The 14,088-nt window shown below is 41.2% G+C and overlaps 1 long non-coding RNA gene across 1 annotated transcript; it reads left to right on the plus strand.

Moving 5' to 3' along the window:
- The first annotated feature begins 1,594 nt into the window (after positions 1–1,594).
- Positions 1,595–6,184, plus strand: LOC116048671. Its single transcript, XR_004104714.2, has 3 exons — positions 1,595–1,844; positions 2,239–2,338; positions 4,006–6,184. It is a non-coding gene; the product is annotated as an uncharacterized LOC116048671 (long non-coding RNA).
- Positions 6,185–14,088: the final 7,904 nt, after the last annotated feature.

Consider the following 14,088-nt stretch of genomic DNA (forward strand, 5'->3'; position numbering starts at 1 on the left):
TTTCTTGAACATGACAATGAGTTCACCGTACTAAAATGGCCCCCACAGTCACCAAATATCAACCCAATAGAACATCTTTGGGATGTGGTGGAACGGGAGCTTCGTGCCCTGGATGTGCATCCCACAAGTCTCCATCAACTGCAAGATGCTATCCTATCAATATGGGCCAACATTTCTAGAGAATGCTTCCAGCACCTTGTTGAATCAATGCCACGAAGAATTAAGGCAGTTCTGAAGGCGAAAGGGGGTCAAACACGCATTAGTAGGGTGTTCCTAATAATCTTCAAGGTGAGTGTATATTAGAAGCACTTTTCGCTCGTGAGCGCTGAGCGTTACTGCGCAGCCTCCAACTGAGAGAGACGACGTAAATGTGATGTGAGCAACCTGTCTGAAAGTTGTAAGTCTTCTGGTAGCTGTGCCAAGAGAAATCTCAATCATTCCCAATCTTGCAGAGAAGGAGAGCATAGGTATATGTAAGGAGATAACATGGACACAGGCTAATTATTGCTAACTAAAATGCTAGTTAACCTTAGTAATTAAAATTAAACAGCTAATGTAAGTCGAAACTGCCTGCGAGCTTCTCTTGTACTATACGGTAATTCCTCTACTATGCGACAGTAAGTCGTGTGGTTATGACACAATCGTTAGCCTATTTTTACAAAAACGTCTGTTACGGAGCCATAACGTGAGATACAAGGTAATGGAGCCTATTATACATTGTCATGTTTCTTTAGAAATAAACAATGGACAAATAAAGTCTTTAAACGCTTCAGATGTAAAGTTATTCGCTGTCAAAGTGACGTCAAAATGAATGGCAGTCAATGGAATGCTAACGTCGGGTGATCGCTTTGTAGCATCAAAATGGCGCCATAGGAGGTTCGAGCTCTGAAGCGAAGCTTACCCCCTTGATGGAGACCAGTGAAGGCCATTAGAAGCACTTTTCCGGTGATGGCTGAGCGTTACTGCGCAGCCTCCAACTGAGAGAGACGACGTAAATGTGACGTGAGCAACCTGTCTTAAAGTTCTAAGTCTTCTGGTAGCTGTGCCAAGAGAAATCTCAATCATTGCCAATCTTGCAGAGACAGAGAGCGTAGGTATATGTAAGGAGATAACATAGGCACAGGCTAATTATTGCTAACTAAAATGCTAGTTAACATTAGTAATTACACTTAAACAGCTAATGTGAGACGAAACTGCCTGCACGCTGCTCCTGTACTGTACGGTAATTTCACTACTGTGAGACAGTAAGTCGCGTGGTTATGACACAATCGTTATCCTATTTTTATAAAAACGTCTGCTACGGAGCCATAACGTGAGGTACAAGGTAATGGAGCCTTTTATACATTGTCGTGTTTCTTTAGAAATAAACAATGGACAAATAGAGTCTTTAAATGCTTCAGATGTAAAGTTATTCGCTGTCAAAGTGGCGCCAAAATGAATGGCAGTCAATGGAATGCTAACGGGAGGTGATGGCTTGTTAGCATCAAAATGGCGCCATAGGAGGTTCGAGGTCCGAGGAGAAGCTTACCCCCTTGGTTGAGACACTAGGCTCGTTCGAGATGAACTGTGCCCGACTGCGCCTCGCCTGTAAAGTGGACGAGAGCAGGCGGGAGCAGCCGGGGGCGGGGACAAAAATCCGCTGTCAAGTCGGACACGTTTTCCATTAGCCTTCAAAGCATATAAAGGAAGTCACAAACATGTTTACATCCTGTTTGATCATCTGCAGGCTACCTGTAGTTTGCAGAAATGGTTGAGGAAATCGCATATGCGTTTTTGATGGCTGAGGAAATTCAATATGAAGAGATGCCCCTTCTTATCCATGAAGATCGACTTCAACAGAGAAGGTGATTTAACACTAAATATTTCAAAGAACAGTGCACACATGGCTGCAGTTCATTTAAGCTAACGTTAGTGGTTTCATTTTTCTGATCGCGTACAGTTGAAGCACTATCAGTTTTGATGATGCTCCTAAATGATCAGGTAATAATGAGTTTAGAAATTTCCCTGCAAATTAAAACACTCATAAATACGATTGAATAATAGAGGAATATATTATATATAATATATATGTTTTATTGTTACGCTGTTTAAGACAGGCTTCGATTATTATTTCATACAAAAAATTAAATAGATGGTTTATCATTTGTCAGCAACCATATTAATTCAATAACTGCTCCAGAAAGCACAATGAGTTCTTAATAACTCTGTATAAAATCAGCTTCATTATTCTTCTCCTAGGTTGGTTCCAAAGATCCCACATTTTGTTGAGGAAGTCGTACCTTTGTACAATGTGACTGACTTTAAAAGTCATTTCAGACTGTCGAGAGGACAAGTAGAGGTAAGTAGAAGTACATTATCTGAAGCATTTTAGTAGGCTATCATCACTGATAGGCCGGTTACACACTGGATGCGTCGCACAAGCGTGGCGTTTCTGTTGGGTCTCAGAAGCGTGGCGGCTGCGTGGATTTTTCTGTGTCCTACACACCAGAAGCATGTCTGACGCGACGCTGCTCCTGCTGCTAGGTACAGGGAGGGCTGATCTCGGGACATAGCGCCGACAGATTCAAACTCTGAAAAATGGGTAAGTGGGCTGTCTGTTTATAACAACTTTGTGTAGCTGTAAAGAGCCTATAGCCTATCTGATGTTGGACCGTCACTCAGAACAAACACTACGTTGTTATTGTAGCCTATCCTACCCTTTATATATAGGCTTGTTCGACGTATGGGGAGAGAGTTGTTAAACAAATATATAGCCTACTGATTTGATTAAAGCAAGACAACGTCGGCAGTATTGACTGCAAAATATGTTACAGAATATTTCGTTCTGTATGACAGGTGCAATATTTGAAAATTTTTCTCTGAAATTTTTTATTACATTTATATCTACATTGATGTCAAAACCTAGACTTTCAAACATCAAGATGTCATTTATTAATATGCATTTGTGTCTAAATGACATATAAACATCTTTTCCTATTCTATTTTGCCTGGAAACGCTTCCAACACACTTGCGTCTCGCCTGAAAAATATGCCTCGGTTCTATTTCTAGCAGGCACGCGTCTCACGCAGGCAGTGTGTAAGCTCTAACCTGTTAACATGGGAGCTGAAATATAAACGGACACGCCACTCGGCTGACACGCCACACGGCTGACACGCTCGCGCGACGCATCCAGTGTGTAACCGGCCATATTTGTAGCCTACGTAGAGTTTAGATTCTCTGCCCAAGCCCGAGCCCGAACCGGAGCCGATATTTTCCGCCGCTATCCTCGGGCCGGGCCGGGCCGGGCCAGGCCAGGCCCTTGATCAGGCATTTGTGTTTTTTTAATCATTACTTTATTAGCCTTATTCGGTGGGGAGAAAGCTATGCCTCTCCAGCTTCTCCCGTAGCTTTGGGTGTATGTCCTGCACTGACTTGAGTGTGAGGTAAACTGTGCTACGTCGTTTCTTTGGTGTTTTTTGCCCCCGTCTCCTCCCAGGCAGCGCGGCAATGGTTATGTTTAGGGTTAAGGTCATAGACATTATATAAGAATGGACCAACAGATCCCGTTGCTCTGGACGGAGAAAAAACTCTCTGCTATGGAGCCATAACGTGAGGTACAAGGTAATGGAGCCTTTTATACATTGTCGTGTTTCTTTAGAAATAAACAATGGACAAATAAAGTCTTTAAACGCTTTAGATGTAAAGTTATTCGCTGTCAAAGTGACGTCAGTTTTAAATGCTTCGTCCTTGTTGCATTACCTGTATTTATTAAGATAATTCTAAACAGATTTCTGTAATTCAAACAACTCGGAATTGTAGTTGAGAACGTCAGTTATAACGGCCCATGTATTAAAAAATTGTCGGGTTTAAATTGGGCTTGGGCTCATAATTACAGTTAATGTGTCGTGCTGGGCCGGGCTCGGATGCAACGTGCACGGGCTCGGGTAGGGTCGGGCTTGATTTTTTGGGCCCGATCTAAGCTCTAAGCCTACGTCAATTTGATCATTATTTCTTCTTTGCTATAGGATGTAATGACGATGTTGGGACCATTCTATACAAACAGACAGCACACCAAGTTGCCTGTAACCTACGCTTTCTTGCCTGCCTGTGGACTCTAGCCAACCAGGAGTCATATAGGGGTGTTGCAGACAGATTCAACATTTCAAAATCCACCATGTCAACCGATCTCCATCACTTCTGTTCCCTGGTCAACACACATCTGTCACATCACATTTCATGGCCCACAGGGGAAGCACTTCACACATCGCAATTACATTTTCAAACAGCCGGCTTTCCAAAAACAGTCTGTGCTCTTGATGGATGTCACATTCCCATTGTCAAACCGTTTTGCAACAACCCCATAGCCTATTATAACAGGAAACAGTTTTACTCCATCATTCTCACGGGATTCTGTGACAGCGAGCGCCGCTTTTGTCATGTCAGTGTAGGTCACCCTGGAAGTTGGCATGATGCAAGAGCATTTCGATACTGATGTAGCACGACAACTGGAATTGAATCCTCAGGGTCTGGTACCAGAGGGAATGCACATCATTGCTGATTCAGCCTACCCTTTGTTGCTACATTTGATGAAGCCCTACAGGGATAATGGGCGCTTTAACAGAAAGCTCAATACAGCTCATGTGGCCATTGAGCATGCATTTGGCATCTTAAAGACAAAGTTCAGGAGGCTCAAGTGTCTGCACATGAAATAAGTGGCAAACATCAGTGCAGCAGTCACATTCTACACATTTGTTTAGATTCTGGTGACCGGGTTGATGAAGATGAGCAAGGTCTTCTTCAACAGGACATTGAGGAGCCACACCCACCACAGCCCAACAACCTTGATGCCTTCCATTACAGAGACATGATTTGTGCCCACCTTTAAGGATAAGACACACTTTAGTTTACAGTCATACCCCCTTTTTTCCTCTTTCATTTACAGGTTTTTGTGAGCTGGTGTGCAGTATGCCACCGGGTGATGTGAGGCACCTTGGGTCAAATGCCAAGTTCAAAGTAGTAATACAATGTTGCAGTGTTTTAAAAAGGCTCTAAGGAGGGTTGCAGCAAATGTGTAAGGGTCATATAACAATTTAATGACTAACTTTTGAGATGGTTACCATACAGTTTTAACCCTAAGGCATTTTGATTTGAAGTGCCTCTACATTATCAAGACTTCTGCTGTGCCTCTGAGTGGCAGCTCATGGTAACTGGGTGGGAAGAACCCAGGCTAAATCAGCAGGGGATCGTGGGAGTATTTCACCACTGTGACCACTCATTTTCTGGTGTTAAAGTTTCTTTATGTATCAATACGACAGCCACATAATATCATTTAACATCTTTATTTTCAGTTAGGTCAAGATTTGACCCATGCAGGTCACCATCTTCTTTTCACGTGACCTTATTTTTTCTTTTAGGCGTCTCCACCGTGTCACTTCTGGCCTCACCAGTGACTCCAACGCAGCCGTCCTTCTCTCAGCATGGGCCCGGTATGCATCATGGAATGATGTGGTGCCCTTTTTCTGTGCGGTACGTTTTGTAGTGGGGATGGCAGTTGAGGGACCAGGCTGGGGATCTTCATTGTCGGATGGATGAATAACTTCTGAGGGAGTTTGACTAGGGAGGAGTGGTGATGGATTTTGACTGGGGAAGAGTGGTGTGGAAATAATGGTGCCGAGTGGTGCACTCCCCACCCCGGAGCCACCAAATATTTCATCCATTTGCTGTAAAAAAAGGACAGTTTTAGTTAACATCAAGACAGACACAAATAGGTATTTTAACATTCCTTGCTGTGATAATGTACCCCCTTCCAGAGTGTGCTGATGAAGCCCTATAGCTGTGGGTGGAAAAATACTGAGAAAGAATTATGGAAGACTGATAACATTTCAGAAAGTCCCACTATAACATTTAAGATGTACATACAGAGCAGGCACTTACCAGGTATAGGTAATATACCCAGCTGATTTTGCCCTCTCCTGTTGCTCGTGATCTGTCCTTAGCCCTTTTGTGGTAAAGTGGTAAGCATGTTACCAAGTTTCTTCCTTATCCAGTGTGAATGTGTATCCTCTTTCTGTGAAGGTATGTTCCAGTTTTTTTGTAAAAGGCTGTTTTGTTGTTGTAGATGTGTTGGTATTGTCTGTTAGCTCCAGTAGCAGCAATGTAGTTCTGTGTGTGAATTCTGTAAAAACATTGCAGTGTTGTTAAAAGCCATAACATTATATTCTAATTAGGGCTGTCAATCCATTAAAAAATGTAATCTAATTACATACTCTGATTAATTAATCGCATACATAATTAATGGTGCCTGAACCGATACTTCTAAAGTAAAAAAAAAAAAAAAAAAAAAAAAAAAGTACTAAACAACAGCCAGTGACATTAAAAAACGGCTTGTTTATTGCTAAGGCCATATGGTCAAAATGAAATGATTTAATAATAATGTATAACAATAACTTATTTCACTAGTAAATTGCTGTTGAACAACAAAAACAACCACCAGATGGGAAAAGGACATTTACAATAACTTAAAAATGCACCACGAGGCTGTAGTTTACCAGTTTCATTGAACGCACCGTCTGTGTTGTTTTACTGACGGCAGCAGCAGATTGTTACATACCAGTGTTGAATCCTCTACAGTAAAACATAGTCAAACTTTACACCGTTTAGCGTTAGCTGTCAGCATTTTAACCGTGTTTAATCCAGCTACTAGCTAGCGGTAAGCTAACGTTAGCTGCTTTTTAGTATAGTGTTAACTAGCTTGCGGTAGGCTAATGTTAGCTGCTGTCGAGTATAGTGTTAACTAGCGTCCCGTGCAGTGGTGTTTGTGTTGCCTGTTTCAGAGTATCAGAGAGAAGAGCAGACATATCAGTGGCACCAGATTTCGGTAGCCAGGGTTGGCAGGAAGAAGATTTTTACAAGTAAATGTTCCAATCAATGATCCAGGCAGCACATTCTCGTCTCCCTCCTTCATTTTACAGTCCAATGGTGGCTAGAACGGCTCCGGGTCAAACGTCAATTAATCTGCGTTATATTTTTTTTAACGCGTTATTTCTCAGATTAATTAATCAAAATTAACGCGTTATTTTGACAGCCCTAATTATAATCCTTAGATTACAAACAAATTCACTGTACCTGTCTGGGATTCTGGCTGTCCGGATGAAAATGGATGGAAGCTGCCTGAAGAGGATGACTGCTGTTGTGGGTTGGTTTCAGGAGTAGGGCTCGGTGTGACGGTTGCTGGCTGTGTATGGACCGGAGTGTAGGCTGTAATTCCGATTGACTTACCCGTGGTCAGAGAGCGATTGAGAAAGCAGAGTAGCAACAGTCCATTCAGCATTTAGTGTCCAGCCCACTTCTTCTGATGAGGCATGAGTTGACCACACAACCATGATAAGACTAAGCCATACACAAAGTATCAAATATATTAAAGAATAACTCATTACGCTTGGATTAATGAATGAAATAGCATTTTTTTTATTAAACAATGAGTGAGACAACAAGAACAAGTGTGTGTGTGTGTGTGTGTGTGTGTGTGTGTGTGTGTGTATCTAACTGAAAAAACAAAGTGAAGGAACAGGGATGATTATTGTGTATATATAAGTGTTAAGAGAGGAATACGGTGGGGAAAGAAGATAATTAAAAAAGCAATACAAATAAGATTTACCACTAGCACCACTGGTTATAAAACCCTCCAGCAAATGCAGATTCCACTGCCTAACATGAGATTATTACATTATTCATATTAGTACATCCAGCTTCAAAACAACCAGAGGTCAGGGATTCTTTGAGGATTTCCATACAAAATATAGATAATCTACAAATTTCTACCTAGTTAACCATTGCCAGTAGAAGAACTTATACATTTTATTGGTTTCTGATTGTGGCGGATGATTTGATTCACATTACAGTAATGTTTCGCTTTAATTTCTTTTCCATAGGAGTGTAGTGTACCCTTACATTGGAGATGCAACATGGCATCATGACTTTGCGTAAACATACACAAAACCATGACGGTGACCACCGTCACACGCTTAGGAAAACAATAAACAGTTGGGTTTAGGAAAAGAACATTGGGGAAGGCTTTATTAAAAAAATTAATAAATAAAAAAACGGTTGATAAACGCGGGACGCAACCCCGGCTCTCCTGGGTGAAAGTTTTACCCATCCGCCACCCCAATCAACGTCCCTATGCGGACCTCCGTCCTTTCATACTACTCGCTACGGCGATAATTCACATGTAATGTAGGTCAATGGAGGCCAAACGGCGTTGATAAACACGCTAAAAAACGATTATGCGTCTTGATAACACACCAAAATGGCATACAAATTGGCGTGTCATATATACGCCACTTAGTGAGATCAGTCTGGGAGATGACAGTAGGTGCAAATGCAAAGGCAAAATACATATAACAGCAACATCACCTTTTATTGTTACAGAGATTGAGGGAGAAATTGAGGTGGATTTTGAGGGCAATGAAAGGGACATGACAGGAGACAGAGAGAGCGATCAAGAGGCCACTTTGCCAGGGGCAGGTGATCCAGGGATGTGTGTGCCGAGGGCCAGTCACCTCCAGCAGTCGCCACCAGTCACATCCTCTGCTCATTTGAGTAACGTTACAGTGAGACGTCATCCATGCGACTTTGAAGTGTGTAGTCTTTCTTATTACGTATTTTCACAGTCTTATACTTCAACAGATTAACAATAAACTGAGACTTTCTTGACTTGTGAAATTATCTATTAAACTGATGAACATCATATGTGTAATTCATGGTTCAATTCAAACAGGATCAAAAAATAATTTGTCTTTCCCCATTCACTACCGTTCATATTTTTTCCGAGTTAAGGTCCCATGGCGGTCCACCGGAAGGGGAGGGACTTCGCCTCTCTATTCTCTTAATACATCCATGACGTACCTCTGTTTCAGTTAAAAAAAAACGTGTTGCTACGTTTTGTGAATATCTGAACGTGGCCCTGCTCTGCATTCTGAACTTGGACTAAGTTCTCAGAAGACTTATTTATCTATGTCACTCTTTATTTATCTCTATTTATCCAAATAAAAGTCATCTAACTCAATAATTTTTTTAATTTATCTGGAAGAATAAGACTCACTACCTTCGCAAATCTCAACTAGTCAGGGATTATGATAATGGGGGACTAAAAGCTATAGAATTTGAATCAGTAATTGCTGCTCTCGGGATGAAATGGTTAAAAGACTGTCCAAGCCTCATTCTATTTGGTACCACATTCCGAGAATTCCGGCCAATTTTTAAGTTAATCTTGATTGCTATAAATATGCAAGTACTTTCGATTGAAAAAAAAATCTGCAGCTACCTCTACGAGCTTCCACCGAGCTAAAACGGCAGTTGTCGGGGAAAGTTTTAGACAGTGTTGCCAGATCTTGCGAGACAAATAAGCAACCAGGCCTGTGAAAACAAGCCCAAAACAAGCGACTTTTTCTACGGAGCCCCCCTAGGTTCCGGGAAGAGAAAAATAAATAAACTGTGTGCACGGTTTTACAATCCGTGGGGACGGATTTTAAACTGTGGGTACAGATTGTCAATTTACATCCATGTGGACAGATTTGTAAACTGTGCGCAGTTTTGCAAAACTGTACACACGGTAGTTTATTTATTTTTCTCCCCCCTGAGCTTCAGGACAATGATCACAAGAGTTAGTTAACCCACCTTTTAACATTATTTAACATTAGAAAACTGATGGGATATCAAATATAGACTGATGTACCAAGTACATTATATACACAGTAAACCTCTGATAGCCTAATTAAAATTTGCACACACAAATAAATATCATCCTGAACTCACATATTCGTTATTTATTATTGCAGGGACTGCAGAAGATCCCATTTTTAAAAAACTATAACCCAGAAACAGGAGAAATTATTAACAATCTTAGTGTGCAGCAATAAAGTGGCTCCTGCTCTGATAGACAAATGAGTGAGTTAGAAAAGACTTAAATAAACTAAACTGGTTTAAAAACAATTCCAGTCAAAACCATTTAAACAGGTGAGGATGAGGCTTGGTCTAAAACATTTTTCTTAAGACTCTTAACACTTTAGCCTCATATATATGAAGAATAACACCACCATTATCTTTCTCATCACTCACTGACATTTTCCTAAACAGAAAAAAACCGATTGCCCTGCTCTGCCTCTGATTGGCTAGTACTCGTTGCCATCTGGGTCAGAGCCAATTAGAAGCAGGATGTGGGTGGGAAAAAACTTTGCTCTCTCCTGTGTGTATGGAGAAAGGGGAGAGACAGAAGGAACAGGTAAGGCAAACTCCTACGTTTAGAAAATATCTGCTTGACAAGTTATTATGGAGCTAGGAACAAGCCCAAATAAGCAACTACACTTTAGAAACAAGCCCAAAAAAGCCGCGACCCGCCACTACCAATATTTGTAAGCGACTTTACAGAAAAACAAGCCCAAAGTCGCTTATAATAAGCGGACTTGGCAACACTGGTTTTAGAGTGCCTTTGTGCCTCTTAACTACGGTGGCCGACAGGGGCAAACGCCCTGCAACTTAAGAAAACACATACAAATAGACAAAACACAAGCAAATTAAGAAAACAATTTCATTAATTTGACAACACATGCGCAGCATTCAGCAAACGCGCTGCAAATACACACAACACAACCAAATACATAAACGCACTGCAAATACACACAACACAACCAAATACGTAAACGCACTGCAAATACACACAACACAACCAAATACATAAACACGCTGCAAATACACACAACACAACCAAATACTAATATAATTATATTATAATATGTTATTAATAATAATAATAATAATAATATGAATTTAATATACAGTCTATGGACGGGAGGGCATGAGACGGGAGTTCTCTTTTTACTATGCAGCCATACCTGACTCAAATAAAAAGGCAAAAATCAAGCTGTTCCACTTAGCTGCTCCGTCTAGAGGTCTGGAGAACTTCCGTTATGTAATCTGGATGCAGGGTTTTTTTGTTGCATTTGTTTTCGGGGTTTCTGTGCTTTTCTTTTTGCATCGTTTTTTATTTGCAGCGCGTTTATGTATTTGGTTGTGTTGTGTGTATTTGCAGCGCGTTTATGTATTTGGTTGTGTTGTGTGTATTTGCAGCGTGTTTATGTATTTGGTTGTGTTGTGTGTATTTGCAGCGCGTAATGTATTTGGTTGTGTGTATTTGCAGCGCGTTTATGTATTTGGTTGTGTTGTGTGTATTTGCAGCGTGTTTGCTGAATGCTGCGCATGTGTTGTCAAATTAATGAAGTTGTTTTTCTTTTTGCATCGCTTCTTTTTTCAGGGTTTGTGTGCTTTTCTTTTTGCATCGTTTTTTATTTGCAGCGCGTTTATGTATTTGGTTGTGTTGTGTGCATTTGCAGCGTGTTTGCTGAATGCTTCGCATGTGTTGTCAAATTAATGAAGTTGTTTTCTTAATTTGCTTGTGTTTTGTCTATTTGTATGTGTTTTCTTAAGTTGCATGGCGTTTGCCCCTGTCGGCCATCGTACTTAACAGACACTGCAATTAAAATGTCTGTGCAACATGAACAGGGCCCTTACGTGACAACAAGATGCGTTTTCAACTCAGACATTGTTTAAATTCACCTACCCTGTCTCGATCCTGCCGGTAGTTAGCTCGCCCTGTTAACTGCTAGCTGCTAGCTGCCGTCCGTGATAATAAGTGTGTTCAGCTAGGCTTCTGTGAAAATCATCACGCAGCAGTTCCGTGTGTATTTGTAGCTCTTCCATTTTGTGTGTGACCGATATGGTGTTGGTGAGTAGGAGGCTTGGCAATGTCGATCTGTGTGGTAGTTCCCTTAGCCGCGCTAGCAGGCCCGACCGGCATCCATCCATCCATCTCTTAGAGCTGTTGCTATTGGGTTTATCCCTCACGCATGCGCAATCGTGAAGATTTTTTTCTTATACGTCCGCAGTTACTGTATATTACAGCTGCGAGACCAGAGATCTGCTTCCTATTTTTCTTCAGCGACAAGCAGTTTGAAGCCTTCAAAGAACAGCGCTGTCCGCCCGTGTATCGACTGACGGACCGGCTACATCCTGCCGCCATGGTAAGAACTATCATGCTATCTCGAGCTCAAATAACAGCTCTGACGCCTTGCACACATGTGATACCGCAGGCAGAGCCCGGTCACTCCCTCACTGTGTAAACAGCGGGAGCGAGCGTCCACTCAGAATGTGCGGTGCTACACACCCCCCGGTTGTCTGAACGGGACGGGGAGAGCTCTGACTCGATGACTGCCCCGCCATGCATCCCCAGCATAGCGCCGAACAGCGGCCGCCCTTTTTCGGTTACGCCCTACCATGGGCTGTGAGGAACGGCCAAGACTAGCGTTGCCAACGCTAGTCTTAGCATACATCTGCGCAAAGTCTTGGGCATCTCCACTTTCATTGTGTGATGTGTCCCCATGATTCACTCGTCTTATCCACACTTAACGGCATGTGATGCACTATTAGATCTGGTATGCCATATCTCCATCCTTTGGCAACAGAGTAACGTGAGGACTGTGCTTTGCATTAATTAATGATGATGATGATGTTAATCTTAATTATGTAGCATCTTCAGAATCCATGCAGCAAGGCCTCACAACGTTAAGCAGGCCAGTCGTGGGCATAGCCTATCAGGTTTTTAAGCAAACAATATAATTTTGTTACATAATAAAACCTGTACAGTGTGGAAAGGAAGGGGAGCTAGTCTATGCTATCTGCTTGTGGATTTTGGTGTCACAGGTGGCATTGACTACATCAGCTTTGCCCTTAACCCAATAGCAAAAGCTCTTAGAGGGCGAAGCATATACAAAATATAACGATAGTTACGTTTTGTAACTCCAGATTCTATGAGTATAGGCATAGCCCTCTAAGATCCGGGCCATCTGCTTCACTAACATTGGCTGAAGAAAAATGCCGATGTTGGGAGCAGATCTCTGTTCTCGCAGCTGTAATATACAGTAACTGCGGACGTAAGAGAGGCCCGTGCAGGGCACTAGGACGCGAAAGAAATCTTCATGACTGCGCATGCGCGAGCAACAGCTCTTAGAGCACTATGCCTATACTCATAGAATCTGGAGTTACAATATGTAACTATAGATTTTGTTCCTCAGAGGTGGAAACCCTTGAACATAAATTTTTTTAATGTTCACATAGCAAATTGTTTTGGTCTAATGTCCACAACTTGTTGTCTTTGAAACAATTTGACAATATTCCTTTATTTACATACAATTATGTTATTTATTATATGGATACATTGAATGCTAACATCACAGATGTAATTAACTTTGTTATTATTTTGGGTAAATATATTCATTCTTGCATCCACCCCTCTATCTCCTTATGTGCTATTTTGTCAAATATTTTAAGTCACTATAATGTATGGAAAAAAAAAATAGAACAGCCAGAAAATGTAATTATAATTTGTCTAATTCCTTGCTAATTTAACTAAATAACTCTTGCCTTGCCCTTAAGTGCTCCTATAATTGTTTATAATAATAATAATAATAATAATAATAATAATAATATTATTATCCTGTTCTTGTAGCATAGCATAACAAATGTTACATTAAGCATTGTCTTTACTTGACATTGCTTCGTCATTCCACCATTATGATGTTCTTTACTGTAATTGATTGTATGATTTGCTTCCCTTTGGCTTTTGAATAGGTGTGACCGCACAGGGCCTCGCGCCTCTGGGGGCCTGCCTGGTTTGTAATCATGCAGTTTTTTTCTCTTTCTTTTAGTTCTTTACATTCTATATTTTTTGTGATGTTCTTGGCTCGATGTGCTCTAAAATTAAATTCCGGTTTGTCAAAAAATAAAATAAAAATTTAATTTATAATGTTACGCCGTTACCATGGTTATGTTAGAGCGCCCTGCGAGAGTGCAAGCGAAAAAAAAGGAGATGGCAAAAATAATGTCAGGTACACAAGAACGCGACCGATTTCGCAAACACTGGACTACAAAGACTTTATCGCTGAGTTTGCGGGCAAGAAGGCAAGGAAAGTGACTTTCACTTTATCCAGCATGGCAAGTCTAGACTAAATAGTCTGTTATCTCTCTTAATGCCAGTAACTGTACAAATACAACTA

Source organism: Sander lucioperca, chromosome 7 (assembly GCF_008315115.2).
Source record: "Sander lucioperca isolate FBNREF2018 chromosome 7, SLUC_FBN_1.2, whole genome shotgun sequence".
Lineage (NCBI taxonomy): Eukaryota > Metazoa > Chordata > Actinopteri > Perciformes > Percidae > Sander > Sander lucioperca.